The 7,201-nt window shown below is 44.0% G+C and overlaps 1 long non-coding RNA gene across 1 annotated transcript; it reads right to left on the bottom strand.

Annotated features, from left to right (window-relative positions):
• Positions 1 to 1,312: 1,312 nt before the first annotated feature.
• Positions 1,313 to 6,408, bottom strand: LOC120440724. Its single transcript, XR_005613479.1, has 3 exons — positions 5,101 to 6,408; positions 3,668 to 3,872; positions 1,313 to 3,562 (listed from the first exon to the last, which is right to left on the bottom strand). It is a non-coding gene; the product is annotated as an uncharacterized LOC120440724 (long non-coding RNA).
• Positions 6,409 to 7,201: the final 793 nt, after the last annotated feature.

Genomic DNA, 7,201 nt, shown 5'->3' with positions numbered 1-7,201 from the left:
CACATGTGAAATGCTCGCCTGCCTTGTGGTCGTGATAAGTGCTGGTGTGTTCAGTTGTCCTGTGTAGCGATGAAGCTGAAATGAGTGAGGAGAAAAAGGTGGGGGAGGGGTCCTGATAATAGTATTTAATTTATCACTTAAAGTGGTGGTCGACCTCTGGGTGTCCCGGTCCCTCCATCACCTCCTCAGCTGCTCCTTTTAATTGTTGAAGCCCAGAGAGCAAATGAAAATCAACTGGCCTCATAATGAATAGAGGCCATTACTCTGCTGAAACCACACACACACACACACACACACACACACACACACACACAGAGCAGCAGCACAAAGACAATGGAAGGTTTTCAGTCTGAGATCCAAGAAAACATTAAACACAGAGTTGTTGGTGAAACCTGTAACGTTACACCGAGTGGTCGAGATGACTGAAATATGAAAATGAAGCCAAACTCTAGAGACTACAACTCCCATGATTCACCAAGTGTTTGCATCAGATCCTGTACCAAAAGCAGGAACACGGAACCAGAGACCAGCTGTTTTAGGAAATTAGTCATAAAGAGGATGACTGATTTCACCTAGCAACAGCAATCAAGCTCCACTCGCCGACTGGTTGGAGTATAGCGGTGGGCGGGTACCAATTCTGTTGCTGAAGAGCCAATGGTAGAAAGGTAACACAAAACTAAAAGGTACAGTCATTCATTTTTGAGGTTACTTAACAGAAAAAGAGGATACTGTACTCATAAATATGCACTTGTTAGTGTGTAATTACATCTTAAAATTAACTGAATTCCAGTTAACTAATAATGAAACTATTTAAAGTACATAAGAGCGGGATTGCAGTTTGTGGTAGCCCTCATGTTCGGTCTTCCAACTAATCGCAGTTTACGTATGTACCTAGAGAACAGCCACATATGTATGACAGAGGCTGAGCAGAAGAGAAATCACACGGTTTCACGCAGCGTGACATTTAAATTCATGGCGGCACCTTCAGACTCAAGATACGAAAGTTCATACCTATATTTTATTGTTGAAGAAGTGGTCCCCTTCACCAAAGAAACGAAAATGACCTTGATAAAATATAATCCTATTCCTCCTCACCTCAAGCCGCATCTCATAAACTGCAGTCAGGACTCTAATACATGGAAAGATGCATAAACATGATCATTTATTCCCAATAATATCACAATTACTTATTTTTTACAGATATGTGACCCTCGAGTCTCTGAACAGCCTACAAGAGCTAAATAAACAACAACAAAAGCTGTTTATAAAGATAAGATAACTGTTTATTGTCATTGCACAGTGATGCCTGCTACAGTAGTACAACAGAATTGGGAACTGTCCCACGTGGGCACAGCTAAACACAACAAAACACAGTAATTCTATTTTTTTAAAGTGCAAGAAAGATATGAGCAAAAATAAAAGAATGAGTGAATGTTTATTGCACATCATTATTATTACTGTTATGCCCCCCCCAAAAAAGTAAATTAACCTTATCCTAGCTAACGTTAGGCTAACTTTGCCTCTCATAAACAGCAGTTTGATTACATACAAGCATCAGAGTCCAACAAAGTTACATCCAATAAAAAGAAAGTTTCACTAACAGAGGCTAACAGCAGAGCTTACCAGCAGTTCAGCATATCCTCAACAAGCTTCACTGACACATCGACTCATATCGCACTCCTTTCACACAGTTTTACAGCCAAGTGAATACTCCTCACCGGCATTGGCAGCTGAGGTCAACAGCAGACTGACATAGATGGGGAAAAACTCTGGGGTCTAAACAGTAGCAGAAACACACTGACTGGCCGCGGCCATTTTGGGGTGCAGTCTAAATGTTTTCGATGTCTCTTGGCTGACTGAAACATGTTTGTACTACAGGCGCCACTGTAGGATTATGCTTGAATTGGGAGGGATAGAAAACAGAGCTCAGTTACTGTAATCTACTGACATCTAGTAGCAAAGAATGTGCACACTATACCTTTAAAGAAAAAGTAGACAAATATCAACTTCACTAATTATTCTGATCGTTATGTCAGGATGTGGAAAATGCTGTGTGGGTCTCATTTGTCAGTATTTAAGTGTTAAATGCTTTAGAGAATATTTATTTGTCTGTTTGTGTTTTTATGAGCTGTAAAAGGATATTTGTTGTTAAAATATTCATATTAAAACCCAAGATATTATTCCTATTTAGGTGAACTACAATTTCTCTGATTCAAATACAGTTTATAATCTTTGCTTTTCTGAGTGTCACACAGTCGGTTTGGGAGTCAAAGTTATGGAGGCGAGGCTGAGATGGTTTGGGCATGTGCAGAGGAGGGAGAGTAGATTAAAAAAAAAAGGATGATGAAGATGGAGCTGCCAGGCAGGAGAAAAAGAAGAAGACCTCTGAGAAGATTCATGGATGTAGTGAAGGAGGACATGCAGAGGGTTGGCGTGACAGAGGAGGATGCTGGGATAGAGTGAGAGGGAGGGAGATAAGGAAGAAGAGGCAACAGTTTACACAAAGATACATACATCGCCTTTTCTGTCCCCGCGTACTGATGGAGCTCGTAAAAACCCGATCACGTGTGTGTATAAGCAGACTCTTCTCCCCGTGCGGACCAGGACCTGGACCCGAGGTTCATCGTTGAGCCGGTCAGGACAGATCCGTGGATCCCGAGCGGCTTCGCTCAGGACGCTGTAATGAAAAGCCTGCGAGCTTCCACGTGCTAAAGAGTTCATTACGCCCCGTCATCAATCCTTCCTCTTTCTGAAGCATTACATTCATCAGGAAAATTAAAAAAGTGTCATGTCTGCAGTGATTTGTATTCTTCCATCAAAAATACACACCGTCGCTCTGCCTCAATTTGCATATTCTCAGGATGTAATAATAACTCATTGGGGCCTGGCTCAGCCTGAAGAGCGCCAGGGACGAGATGGAGTCCCAGCAGGCGACGAGACCAGGAGAGTCTCATAAACCATCAAGATTATAGAGCTAAAAGCACCCCGAAATAAAGTCTGGTAAACACTGTGGTTAGTTCCGTTATTTACATGCTGTTTTTTAACGGAATAGTTTAGTATACCCTGTTTTTTTTTTCTTTGTACTGTGAAATTTAAATTTGGTAAGAAATCACGGAGGTGCTGCTGCGAGTCCTCTGACCTTTTTCCTCAACACCAAATAAACTCATCTTAAATCAAAGAAGCAGAGCTGGTCGAGATGTCAGAATCTTACGTCGTTGACGTGGGTTAGTGACATCCTGTAATGAAGCCTGTGCTGGATCCCCTCCGTGCCTTTGGTAATAAATCCCAGTGGTGCTGCCAGTGCCTGAAGGTGGGTGGAGTCCTGTGGTCACCCAGGGGCGGGTGAGGGTGGATGAGGGTTATTATGCTGATGATATATATATATTGGAGAGGAGGATCAGAGATGGAGGACACAGCTGACTGAGTCCATTTACATGACGGCTTTGTTAGGAAGTTCGGTGACAGATGACGATGAGGTTCTTGGAGTGAAAAGCTGTTTCACAGAGACGGAAGACGAAGAGCGAGCACGTGGGAGAGAATCGCCATCTTCTGTGGAGATGGGCTGGACATACAAAGTATATACAAAAAAAGTGAGAACTGTGATGATAGATGAGGAAAACTGCGTCAGTGAGTCAGATCAAACCTCAGCTCTGAATCACATCATTACCTGTTTCTTCTTTAAAGTGGCCGCATGGTGACACTCCTGTCGGCCATCATGCTGTGATGATGATGCCTTTGTTTGACTTTACATTCTGCATTTGTCAGATAGACACACATTGCAGAAACTAATGGCAACACCGTGTTTCATAATCCATGAAGAAGAAGGCCCACAGACACACGGAGGCCTTCGGGACTGATCGTTACCACCGCTTCTGTTCAAAGGTTTTAATAATGAAACATTAAAGAAGACCAGAAACAATCAACAGTGCTGAAGTTACTGTGTGATTTCCAATGTATAAGTGTCGTAAACCTGCATTCTTTTAATGTCCAGTAGGGGGCGGTGTCTCTGGTTGTAATCACCAATAATCACTCATCACATCAAAAAGCCAAGATGGAAAAATGCTCGTGCTGGGTTCTTAAAGCAGGATGTCTCAAACCATTGGTTTATGTCACAGTGGCTACTAGGGATGGTCATGATTTAGAAATATAAATAGATCTATTTGTTAGATCAAAATAGTTTGTAAAATCTGCAGTTCCTCTAATGCCCACCAGAGGCTCCAGCAGTGAGTCAGTCCCCATAGACTCTCATGTTATAACGTTATATCATGAACATGTTTACGTGTAGGGGGCAGTTAATAACACAGCAGTTTAAACTATTTTAAGGCATATTGTTTTAGGCATGTTTAGGGGCATGGCCTGTGACTGACAGGTGGCTGTAGCTGCTAACAAAGCCCTGCTAATAGTGAGGTAATCTTTCAAAATACACAGAAGCGCTCACAGTGTATATCACTCTGTGTATTTGGTTGAAATGCCAATTCCTAGAGGCTACAGCCATCTTTTATATCCAGTCTATGATTTTGGAGTATTGGTCCTGCCTCATGGCGGACCCGACGTTCTGGTTTCTGTACTCGTGGGATTTCTCTGGGTCACACGATGAGCCTCGATAAACTGGATTAGTCCGAACAAATCGAGGCCTCCGGTCGTATCTCAGGCTGCGTGTTTCTGTCGAGTTTTCGCCTTTTTCTTCTCGTTTTCTTTCTGTGAATGTTTCACTGGGGAGATAATCAGCTCCGATCCAACAGACGGCATCAAATAGTGAACGAAGAGCGTTTGACTGGAGTCGGCGGGCCGCGCGGTTTGTTTTGAAGTGCTGAGCGGTAGCCGGCGGCGGCGACTGGTGAAATTCTGTGCCTGCCTTTAATTTTAATGATGCTCTTCCTCCAGCTTAAGTAAAGTCTTCCACAGTGGGCACCGGGTTTCCACCCCCTTTGAAATCACATGTGAGTATATATTTAATTTTGCTGCTGGTGGCTGCGGGCGCTCGCAGACATAGAAATTAATTGGCACAACATAATGTGGCCTTATCACGTTCCTGCCTTCGTTATCTCGCCGCCAACGACTGACAGAAAAGTTGCTCTGTGAGTTTTCTGCACTACTTACCTGAAAGTTTCTTGACTCTCTGTCGGCAGGGGAGCCGCGATTCCCTCGGTAAACTTCCAGCCGATTGCTTTCCATCTAGAATGTAAATAAGTTGGTGTGAAATACATAACGCGTACAAGTGTGGGGAGATTTGCATTTGCCTCGTAATCAAACTCTGCTCTCTTTGCTCCCAAATATGTTCAATAAAAGATTCCACAAAGGGTACATATGTTTGGCTGTTTGCCTCCCTCGCTTCATCTTTGTATGTTAACGGGGAGAAAAGTACACTTTACAAAGGTTTGCCGTTTTCCGGCAGCCTTTCAGCCGGATCCCATTTCAGCAGCGGCAACAGCAGCATCAGGGCGGAAGGAGATCAAATATTTATGCTAATTGTTGCAAAACTTCCCACAAAAGACGACAAGAGGCGCGTGACGAGGAGCTGTCAGCGGCGCTGTCATTATGACGAGCTGAAAGCGGCGGAGGCGCGGGAATCAAAGGCCGACACAGGCGGGCGCCGGGTCCCGCAGAAGGTCGGAGCTCCTTTAAAGGAGCTTCTAATGAAGGGCTGCCATCAGGAGCACGTCAGCGCCGATTAGCAGACACGGGCGTCACGCGGCCCTGCAGGCGAACTCTGCTCCTACCTGACTCCTCAATCTCTGTCAGCGGCGCCGTCGACGTGCCGAGGCCCGACATGAAAGCCGGGACGCAGGCCCTGCTGATAAACTTTGCATGTTCCCCAAGAACAAGAGCAGAAGAAAAGGAATGAGGAACATTAAACATGCGCGAATCAAACTTTTACAGCTGCTCCATTTGCATTTGGCTTCGGAGAGCAGAGTTGCAGAGAGCAGCGGGCCTCTTTGTTTTCACTCATGATGATTCAACAAGCCGCGGCTTTCATGGATCCTTCAGCAGGAAATATTTGTTGTGTTTTCTGCCTCTGTCGGTTTTTGCTCCTCTCTCTTCTGAGTGTTAATCCGCGTTTAGCCGGCGGGACAAACGCGCCGTCGCGGGGCTCGATCGCCGCTCGGGGCCTCGCTTTGATCAAAGGGGGCCCGGTGGAAGAAGCTCCTTGAGGGCGGGGAGAGAAAGGCGCTTGATCTCTGCGCTTAATTAGCGACGCGCTTCTTAATTGTTCATTTTCCAGATCGCGGCCGCCTGGTGCGCTCATCAGAATTCAGGACTTGAAGCTTTGATTCGAGCTGAAAAGACACTAAATGGTTTTAGTGAAATCTGCTGCTCTGCATTATGCATGAATCGTTTGTCTTTTTATCTCTCAAATCTTCTGTAATTGCTTCTTCCTGTAAATTTTCCACGTTCACAGCTGGAAGAACGACTCAGGTGTCCACCTTTTTTTTCTAATCTGGGAACATTTTGGTTGCTCAGTGACATTAAAAAAAAATCCAGGAGAGACCGGTCTGAGACGAAACAGCCGAGAGCAACGCCACCATTAAAACCAAACCTGCGGCGGGACCACGACCGAGGGGGGTCAGAGGTAAACCCCCCCCCATCAGAGAGCGCCTCCTCATGAATCAAGGTTATGACTGAAAAACAGATGATTGGAAACACCTCAAATCATCAGTCATTCAAACGTTATTCATTCAGCTGCTTCCACAGACATACAAGAAAAATATCAAAAATAAATATTTAAACAAAATAAATTCAAATAGAAAATTAAACTCACTTTTTAAAAAATACGTTTTTCTTTCTGAATTATCTGAAGAAAGTCATCTGAACAATTATCTAATTATATAATTAGAACATGAAGGAACAGTGACTATGACCTCATGACTTCACATCATCTTTGAATGTGTTTACGAGATATCGGCTTGAATCAAAGCGGGGGCTGTACTTTCATGTAATACCAATTTGTACCGCAAGATGGTGCAGTGAGTTAACCCGGCAAAACACTGAGTACAGTTTCCTGTTAAAAGGGAAAGATGAGTAAAAGAAACATTAAAGATTAAAACCAGCTGCACACATCGAAAACACTCACCAGTAAAATGTCGTCAAAGTTTTGCACATGAAACGCCACATGTGTAAGGATAGCGTCCACTGTACTGACTCGAGATGTTTAACGCCATCTAGTGTCAGTACAGAACATGACATCACTGGGTTATAAACA

The sequence above is a fragment of the Oreochromis aureus genome, linkage group 1 (genome assembly GCF_013358895.1).
Source record: "Oreochromis aureus strain Israel breed Guangdong linkage group 1, ZZ_aureus, whole genome shotgun sequence".
NCBI lineage: Eukaryota > Metazoa > Chordata > Actinopteri > Cichliformes > Cichlidae > Oreochromis > Oreochromis aureus.
Note: the sequence above shows the minus strand (reverse complement) of the source record. Positions and strands in the feature narration are given on the sequence as shown.